Source organism: Oryzias latipes, chromosome 18, assembly GCF_002234675.1.
Source record: "Oryzias latipes chromosome 18, ASM223467v1".
NCBI classification, from domain to species: Eukaryota; Metazoa; Chordata; class Actinopteri; order Beloniformes; family Adrianichthyidae; genus Oryzias; species Oryzias latipes.
The window spans coordinates 25,747,223-25,757,966 of record NC_019876.2 but is presented as its reverse complement, the minus strand read 5'-3'; positions in this window follow the sequence as shown (position 1 = coordinate 25,757,966).

The window sequence follows — 10,744 nt, the reverse complement described above, 5'->3', positions numbered from 1 at the left end:
GTGAGAAAGCCGGTTAGCTCAGAGAGCAGCGTGAGTTGGCTCGAGCAAAGAGTGCGGTAAGACTGCTGTTATCCTTACCTGTGGATGATGTTTTTAAGCAGTGCTTGATGTTTTATTTTTTATTGTATGACAGGATCACGGCAGAGGTAGATCCTGCTTTTCTGGGAGTTTTAAAGACTGGGCATGAGGTTTTGCGACGCACCAGTGTTGGAATACTGTGCCCTGCTGTCCTGTTTAAGTTTATGTTTTGTACTTTGTTTGTCCGCTCCTGACGGAGCTGTCCCAGCGTGATTGACTAATCAAGTGCAGGAGCGGACCATTTACCCTCTGTTCTGTTTGTCATTTTTTTTAGTCACTTCCCTCAGGTTTCACCCCGCATGTTATTTTGGTGGGTGCCGTATCCCACCGAGTGCTGTGTATCACAGTTACGTTGCATGTTTTTATTTTTTATTGTTGTGCATGAACTGTGGTTTTTTTTTTGTCTGCATGCTCCTGTGGTGTCATTGATACGGTCAACATTTTTATTCTACTCATGACGGGGTTTTTGTATTAATAAATCAGCCGTAACCTGCTCTGTGGTAGTTTTCCCTTTCTTGGCCCCTGCAACATTTCTAAACACGAAATGGTGACAAGACGGCTTAAGCACACAGACAAAGACTCAGTGCGTGTTTAAAAAATGGAGCAGGACCAAATCTGAGTTAGTTTTGATTTTTATTTTTTCAGTCACAAAATAGCATCTCAGGCTACGTTCACACTGCAGGGCTTAATGCTCAATTCGGATTTTTTGAAAAAATCCGAATTGTTTGCTAGACCGTTCACATTTCCAAGTAAATCCGAACTTTTGTGATCTCCAGTGTGACCGTGACACGACCCAAACGAGACCCGCATGCGCAGAAGCCAGAAGAATACTCAACGGTGAACGACGTCACTTGTTTGCGGAGCAGATGTCAACAACAGTGTTGTCAAAAGCGGAGCTCTTTTTGTAATATTAAATTTATTTTCACGAAGGGGCAGCACAATTACAATCTTCTCATTTTAAGAAGGCATTGGAGTCTGGATCGTCTGTACCCACTGTTGTGGAATGGAAATGTGTATGTGTTGGAGCCGCTCGCCCGCGTGTGTGCAAGCGCGTGCCGCGATAGAGAATAGGGGGGGGGGGGGGGGCAGTGTGTGCGCGCATTCTTGTTGTGTGTTACGGAGGACGGTATTAAAAGAAGGTTCCCCCCAGAATAAATGCTATGGACTCTTTATTAACCCGTTCTGGAGAATCTAAGGATCAGAACAGGGAGGAGGAGGAGGATCGCCTCGGGTCCCCCGCGCTTGAGCACGGTCGGAAAGGGAAGAAAGAAAAAAAAGTCATCGCGGGAAAGGTTAAACACCACGCTCTGCCATTTATCTGGAAATGTTTTCAAAAACCGCCCAGTTGCAATAAGAACCCTGGAGTTTGGCCTGAAAAGAGCGATCAGCCCAAATATTAATCCAATTGGGGATCTCGCTTCCCTTCCACTGACTGATCTCAGCAGCATCGTCCACCATGGTTGATGTTTACGTTCTCGTTCCTGCCTACTTTAACGCAAAATGATAACGTTTGTTGCGTGTCGATGACGTACAGTTCGGAATCAAGTCGCCTGGCCGGTCAGACGGCGGTCGCAATTGAAAAGAACGGCTACAATTCGGAATCAGGCCGGCAAACCCACGGGGCCTGGGTCGCAATTGAAAAGATCGGATCTGTGTCATTCAGACTGTCATGAAAAGATCGGAATTGGGCCGCTTAGGGGCAAAAAATTCGGAATTGGGTCGTTTCAGCCTGCAGTGTGAACGTAGCCTAAAAATCCATCAATCCACGTAGCTGATAGCTGCAGTTTAAAAAGGGCTTCAGCCATTTCGTAAACAATGTTTCAGGTAGCTGGGCCTTAGCCCTGCCCATGGCCTCTAAGACTCATTGGAAGTGCTGATTCCCACACCAAGAGTTAGGGAGCTGTGAAGAGAAGTGGGGGTCATGTTGTTACAGTTACAGAGTATGGTCAAAGTAAAAAGGATGTCATTCTGTACAACGTGGATTACCTCCCACCTCTTGATGAACATGTTACGGACTGGTACATAAGTCGAATACAGGCAGGTTACCAAGGCAGTCATTATTGCATTAAGACTGATGCTGCAATTGGCCCACACACTGCTGCCCCTTCCTCGTGCTGCTTTTATCTACGCTCCATGACTACACATTTCACCGCCCCAAGGGGTGCCCCCTGGGGTGCCCCCTGGGGTGCCCCCTGGTGTTAGGAAAAAATGTAGACTTTAAAGTGCGCCTTATAGTCGTGAAAATATTGTAGTCTAATGATTTCAACTAGTCTAATGGTTTTTGCTTAATTAAGGTAATATTAGAGCAGAAGTGGTTTGATGCATATTTGCAACAGTAGGCATCCAGGAGTAAATTTATTTGAACATTGGTTATCAGGCTAACTATGTTGAAGTTTGAACTTTTTTGACATTTTTTTCTCTAATTCTGATCTCAGTCAATAGGCGGATCCACTTCTGCCTCACTTTGTGCAGCTGGAGGACCGTCATGTCCCGTTTGTCATCAGCCCGCAGAGAAAAAAGCCTGTTTGTTGGTGGGGCATCATCAGGACCTTAAAGGAGCTAAAAAGCAGATAAAGAAAGCTGGCTTGGATAAACTGGAGTTGAGAATAGCCCTGTGCTGCTGTGAAATTATTAATGTCCAAATACAAATTTTTCTGTATCGAACCCCAGAAATCATCTACAAGCCACTGCAGCCTTTGGCCACAAAAAGAAAAATTGATATAAGAAAAGGAATACTTTAATCAGTCCTGCAGAGATGAAATTTCTTAATTTGAATGGCTGTATGTGATATGCCTACGTGTGTTTATGTGTGCACACGCCTATGCTTGTTTGTATCAGATTGACGGGCAGGTGAAATCACTTTGTCGACATTGCGCACCTTAAAATTTTTTGTTCAAAACTACCAATTTTTGCCTGTCTTGCTGTTGCCACGGCAACAGGGGACGCTGCCAAGACAGCATTGCTGGTTCCTCTGCGAGCCGGACATTTGTCATAAATGCTCTGTGATTGGCTGTTTTCCAATCTACAGGGAAACTGTTGAAATCAACAGGCATAAAAATAGCAACAGTGGGAACAAATGTGGAGTAGCTGCACATTTTGATCTGTTCACTTGAGCTTTTTAATCTTTTTGTTATTCATAGCATAAACATTTTCCCAGAATATTAAGATAAGACTCCTTTCTTTCATTACACTAGGGGATATTTGGGGGCATCCAGCAGCTCATGGGAAACACAACAAAATAAAAATAAAAAAACGGATGTTAAAGGTTTAGTGTAAAAGTAACAAAAACAGCATTAGATAAAAAATTAAATAAAAAGAAATATTAATAAAAAAGAATTTGATAAAAGACAGAGAGAATTCGTGAACCAGACTCAAGGCAATTTCACACAGCCACGACGTGCACTTTTGTGCATATTGCATGGATGGAAACCGGTGAACACACGTTGAAAAAGTGAGAAAAGTTTGGTTCTTTACGTGAAATTTTCACAAATGTATCACAAATTAACCATATTAAAACCACGGAAGGAGTACGAATAAACAACACAAAGAACACGTAAATGTAGAACATGAACCACGCGTGATTATTCCTCTGTTTATATGCAGTTCATTAGAGATTCGTGCATCAATTGTTTATTGCAGATACGGCACCGTATGGCAAGATCAAATGTGTAAGATCTGACAATGGTACAGAATTTACAGGGAAACAGTATCAGTCACTTCTTAGCCAAAATGGCATCAGACACGAGACATCAGCTCCATATTCGCCCCACCAAAACGGCACAGCTGAGAGAAACTGGCGGACACTTTTCGACATGGCCAGATGCATGCTGACAAAAAGCGGTTTATCTAAAGCACTATGGCCTTATGCAGTGCAGACAGCAGCTGTGGTAAGGAACAGATGCTACAATAATCGCACAGAACAAACACCGTACTACATGTTGACAGGGCGAAGGCCAAACCTCTCCAAGATGGAAGAATTTGGAACTGAATGTTTTGTTTACAAACAAAACAAAGGAAAACTAGATTCAAGGGGAGAGAAAGGAATTTTTGTTGGGTACGACAAAAATAGTCCAGCGTACATGGTTTACTTCCCAGAGAAGGGGAAAGTGCAGAAACACAGACTTTTGAAGTTTGTAAGAAAAAGTACGACTGAACACCAAACACAAACGGATATCCCACTTGACGACGACAGTGACGTGAGGAGCAGGGCTATTGACAAGGAAACACGATCTGATGTGGGACAGACGCGTGCACGTGGTCCAGCACCTACTACCACACCAGAGGCCCATGGTAAAACGCAGCCTAACTGTGAGACAGAAAACGAGTCTAAAAGATACCCCTCCAGAAATAGAAAAAAACCAAGTTACCTGAGTGACTACGTAACCGGAGTGGAGGAGGACCAAGTGTTGACAAACATTGATTATTCTTACAGACTTGTGTGTGACATACCTCTAACATTTAGAGATGCTGTTACTTCATCCAGGTCGAAGGAATGGACAAGTGCAATGGATGATGAGATTCAAGCACTGAAGGACAATGACACATTTACACTTACAACCCTACCAGAGGATAAGAAAGCAGTGGGGGGCAAATGGGTGTACGCCATCAAAAAGAACATGGATGGATCCAAGAAATACAAGGCACGATATGTAGCCAAAGGGTTTAGCCAGAGGAAAGGTATTGATTATGAGGAAACATTTTCCCCTACAGCTAACATGACGAGTATAAGAGTGCTGATGCAAAAAGCAGCAGAGGAAAACCTGATTTTACATCAGATGGATGTTAAAACTGCTTATTTGAATGCACCAATAGATTGCGAGATCTATGTAGAACAACCAGAAGGTTATGAGGTTAAATCGACTACAGATCATAAAAAGTTGGTGTACAAACTTGAGAAGTCGCTATATGGACTTAAACAGTCAGGCAGAAATTGGAACAGGACATTGCATGAATATCTGACTGAAAGTAATTTTGTCCAAAACCCAGCTGATCATTGTGTGTACACAAAAGAAACAGAAAATGAAAAAGTGATCATCATTATATGGGTTGATGACTTGATCCTTGCAGGTAACAGTGAACATGCGCTGAAAACTGTGAAAGAAAAACTGACTGAGAGATTCAAAATGAAAGATTTAGGAAGACTGAAGCATTTTCTTGGCATTGATTTTGATCAGACTAATGGCATTGTAAAAATGACACAGCAAGAGTATGTAAAAAAGATACTGAAAAGGTTTGACATGCAGGATTGTAAACCTAGATCAACCCCATGTGAGCAGAAACTGACTTACACAAATGTTGCAGAAAAAATGGCTGACGTCAGTAAATACAGAGAGGCAGTTGGGAGCCTTATTTATCTTGCTACATGTACACGACCAGATTTGAGTTTTGTAGTAAGTAAACTGTCTCAGTATTTTAATGAACCAACAGAAGAACATTGGACTACTGTGAGACATGTTCTAAGATACCTGAAAGGTACAATCAATCAGGAACTGTGTTACAGGGGATGTGAAAATACAAAACTGGGATTACATGCATACAGTGATGCAGACTGGGCAACAGACATAAGTGACAGACGAAGCACAACCGGTTATTGTGTCAGTTTAAGTGAGAATGGTCCTTTGATCTCTTGGAAGACAAAAAGGCAACCTACAGTCGCTTTATCCACTTGTGAGGCTGAGTATATGGCACTAGCTGCAACTACTCAGGAATGTATGTACCTAGTACAACTGCTACAGGGCATGGATGGGTACAATTACACCTTACCCAAAGTCTATGAAGACAACCAAGGGGCTATAAAGCTAGCAAAGAACCCTGTAAGCATGCAACGATGTAAACATGTTGACATCAAATACCATTTTGTAAGGTCAACTCTGAATGAAGGAAAAATCATTTTGGAATATTGTCCAACTGACCAGATGGTGGCAGATGTGATGACGAAGCCTGCAACAAAATTTAAGTTGCATAAGTTTGCGAGTTTTATGTTTGGAGTTTAATCTTATGTACTTAAAGTATGATAAGATGACAGAAGTTTTGTTACTATAGTTAAGTTAGTATAATAATATGACAACTTGAGAACAAGTGGGGGTGTTAACATATTCATATGTTTTGCTCTCAGTTGTAATAATCAGTCACAAGTGATGAGTGATGCGTTGTGACGTTTGCCAATGAGTGGTTCTGTTGTTGATCACGTGACCTGTAAGAGGGAGCAGTTGAGAAATAAAGTTGTGTGAAAAGTTGGAGTTCAACTAACGTGGAAAAGTCTCTTTATTTTTTCTCCCGTTCTTGAGTCGGATACTGGGTACACACGCCAGGACCAAAGCGTGAAAACAACTCTGCTAACAGTCACCAATGTCTCAGGAGCGACTCACTAACCTTGCCGTTGTTAGTATCAATCATTCAGTTGGGGAGCAGATTTCATTTGATGACGTTATTGACGAGTTTGCATCAAGGAAGGCTAGAAAGGTTAGGTTTTAGTCCGTGTTTTCTGTTCTTAGTGTATTGGTGCTGCAGTTGTATTTATTTTAGCGTGTTATTTGTGTGATAAAAGATTTGTGCTTTGTAATATTTATTTTATATTAGTTATTCAATATTGTGTTTGATTAAATATTTTCCTACCTTACCTATTCTTATGGTCTTTTATTTTTTATGTTCTGATAACTGTTATGATGCAGTGCAGAATTCTGTTAAACGTCCTTTTTTTAATAAATTTCTTAATTTCAATGACAATAAAACATGTCAGTTGGACAAAGTGACTCTATGGGGGGGGGGGGGGGGGGGGGGTTGTGGAGGGTCTCGCCCGGGGAGTAATTCAGGGTAGAACTGCCACTGACAATAGACGCTCTTTCCAAACCATAATTCCCATCATAATGAATATTTTTGTTTTACAATGCTCAGAGGTAGACAAATCCTCCAATATACACTCTATTGATCACAAATATGAAGTCTTTGTATGAAATTGATCAGAAATCAGTAGACAAATCTCCTCTGCTGAGCTGAGAATCCCATACAAATCAAATTTCTCTTCCATCAAACAAATGTTCAAATCTTTTAACCCTTGTGCTATCTTAAATGACCCCACCCTTAGATTGACGTGTTCTTCCTACCATGACAAAGGTGGATAAGGGTGGAAAGATTTCATGTAATCCATGGACACCAGTGAAGATCACAAATCATTGAAGAAAAAAGGTTCAGAGCACTGTCTAGTGGGTCTAGATGACCCAACTCCCAATGATAAAGTGCCTAGGATAGCATAAGGGTTAACTAAAAATCTTCCAATTAAGACACAAAATTAGCCAGGAAATGTGCAAATAAGTATAAACTTCCTGTTGTAAGCTCTCTAAAAGTGTCAAGTCCACAAACTCCTTTAAGTTTGTCGCATTTTTAAGTCTTCAAATCAATTTTCCGTTCAGACGAAATATGGTAAAGGAGGTTTTCTTTCCTGTGTTTTAAAATGTTCTGGAGATTTGGATAAAAAATAAGTACTAGTACATCTTTTACAGGCTGTTGGTATCTCTTATTTAACAACAACTTCACATGTGAGACAGTTTGAATGCCAGATTTTGAGAATGTAATCAGTCACAATTTAGTTTCATAAGTTACCAAACATTAAGAAAGTTTTCTGGGACATTTGTCAAACTTTGCAGCTCAAAAATCAAGCCTTTGAACAGTTCAGGATGGTAAAGCGCTTTTCTACCTACCTCTAAGGCCCAAAGCGCTTTACAGTCACAGACCCATTCACCCATTCACACACACATTCACACACTGGTGGTGGCGGCTCCGCTGCTGAACACTGGCGCCAACCTTCCACCAGAGGCAAGGTGGGGTTCAGGGTCTTGCCCAAGGACACTTTGACACATGGGCGGGCAAGGCGGGAATGGAACCTGCATCCTTTCGATCAGAGGTCTTCCACTGCACCACGAATGTGACTCTTATGGAAAAAATATGACTAGCTACTTTTCTTCATTTTTGCGTCAAATGCAGTCTTTACTGCAGTCTCACCCTCACTTTGTTTCCAGCAGTGCGATACAACGTTCAAACAACAACAATCTTTGTATCATTTGTTCTTTTTATTCAGATTTCGTATGGCTATTGTGTGTTTTGTTCTTTTACAATCCCTGCAGCGGCACATATCCCTTCTGAAGTTGAAAGAGACAGTCAGTCACGTCTGTCTGCATTCTCCCAGTTCAGCTAGAAAAGGTTCTACAGTGGCACAGCCATAGAGAATACAAATATGGTTATCGAGTATGTTGAATTCTCTGAGTACCATACTTGATTACATACATTGACTGTATTTGAGAACTAAACTGGGTGACCCCTCTGACTGGCGTTCCATACAGGAAGTACCCGCTGGTTCCAAGTAGCCAAAATCCCATATACTTCTTTAGAGAAACAAACAGCTGTTACTCAGTCATTCTATTGGTCAGAAGAACCATTCTTAATCTGATACTTTTATGAACACGTTCTTCATAATCTTCGTTTTTTCCCATTCACATTATAAACGGAGTAATCAGATGCCTCAATGAGAGTATTTGGACTCACTTCAAATTTTGTGTCGCCTGCTATCGAGTGGGAGGGGTGTGGTCTTCCAACAAGCTTACTCCTGATTGAAGAGAGTGGTTGTTATAAAAATGTTGACTCAGACTGCCTTGAACCAATCACAGCCCACTGACGATTTCTGGTTTCAACATGGCCACTGATTTGACTTAATTTGGTTGAAGGTGGAAGAAAGTCATTCTGTATGGTTGACGTCACTCTCACTCGCTCCAGTTCTCCAATATAGTAAAAAAATAAAGACAGAATTGTTGGCATTCGGTTCTGAATTTATTAAAAAGCAGATTTTTTACACTTTGTGGTGTTCCAACCAAGTCCAGTTTAAAACACGCTAAAGCAATTTTTGGGACACACACACACACACTTTAGTTGTTATCATATAGACAGACATACATAGACAATAATCGTTATTTGTCTGAGTCGGTTAATATTGTTTGAAATGATAACTGCTGTGTTGACTTAACCTGGCCTGCTTGTAGTTACACAGCAGATCCACTTGAAGGAGCTAAACTTCCACCTTCATGTCTTTAAAGAGGCTCCTCAGTAGATATCCAAATCGACAAAAAACAGTCTTCTAAAGCGGTTGTTGGAGAGGAACACTGCCATCTTCAGGCAGCGTGGTGTGGTCACACAACATTGGGTGGTCCGTCATGGCAACACTGAAGCGGCCAAATGCTGTCCCACTGGGACACCTCTTTGCATAAATAGAAGTGATAAATAATTACTGTCTTACTAGGGAAAAGGGAGGAAGATGTTTTAAATAAAATGTAGACCTTTGGGTTAAGTCTGCACAGGAACCGCTCAGGTCAGGTTTAGGCACCATGTAAAACCACATACGCTCAGCGCGGAGCTGTGTCCAGGCTTTAAATTGGCTGCAGATGAGCTACAGTTCCAGGTTAAACAATGGGAGAATCTTAAAACCCAACTTAGGATGCGCTCATACCAACCTCGTTTACATGCCCACTACAAGAATCAATGTACTGTGAAAATGCATTGATCAGAGAAAACAGGTGTACAGTTATCATTTATGTGATTTATTTCAAACTGCAAGGAAACGGAATGAATTAAACCCCTCAACTGTCTGTTCTTTCTAAACACAGCAGCTCCAAAGGTCATTGTGACAAAACGTCAGGATATTTGATGCACAGAGACAATCCCACGGATTGAGTTTAAGCGGGGGATAAATGGTGATACGTTTCCCAGCTTACTTTTGTTTGATTTGCTTCCAGTCACATTCCTCTCAGGAGACGAAGGGAGACAGCAGATGACAAACTGCCTGGAAAAAAACATTGAGTAGAAAAGGCTGCTTGCTTTGGAAACAAACCGTAGTCGGCACAGAAAAAAAGGCATGAAGAAGATGAACAAGAAAACTAGTCCTGCTAGTCCTCCTGCTCTTCCAGAATGATGAGCTCTTGCACCTTCTTAGTGCAACACACTTACTGAAAGACCAAGCTTTTGTGATTCACACATCTTCACATTTGCTCTGAAAACTGGTTTTATCACTTTTACTCACTGTCATTTATTCTCTGATGCTACGTACAAACGGCGCGGCTATTGAACACGCGTTGAAAGATAAACTGGTGGAACTTTGACCAATCAGAGACTTTGAGTTGGTAGTGACTTGGTAGTGACGTAGTGGCATCCCGTTTAATCATGGAAGTGCCAACCGTTTGAAAATTGATCATGAAAGAGGAATTATTAATTGCGGTTTGACACTAAGTCCTTCATATGTCGGAACAGAGCTGTGAAAGCAAAAGTCTGGAGCAAGGTTCGCAAGATTTCCACCGCTTTGACATTTGACACCAAAGCACTTCAAACAGTGAGTACTGCGCTAGTATTGGGTAGCAAAAGTCCAGTGTGAACATCGTACACTGAAGGTTAGCGCATTCTTGAACGCCCATCAAATACCAGTGTGCTCTGTACCAGCTTTAATTAACCTCACCAGAGTCTATTAGCAAATGAACTGAGCGCTTTTCTCCAGCAGATCGAGGTTCATTGGTTTAGTCTTCACTGGAGTGTCGGTAAGCTCCCTAACTTGCAAAAAAAAGCAACATAAAGTCATATTATCCAAGGAAAACTGGATTGGATCAAACCTGCCAATGTGAATGTACCCTTA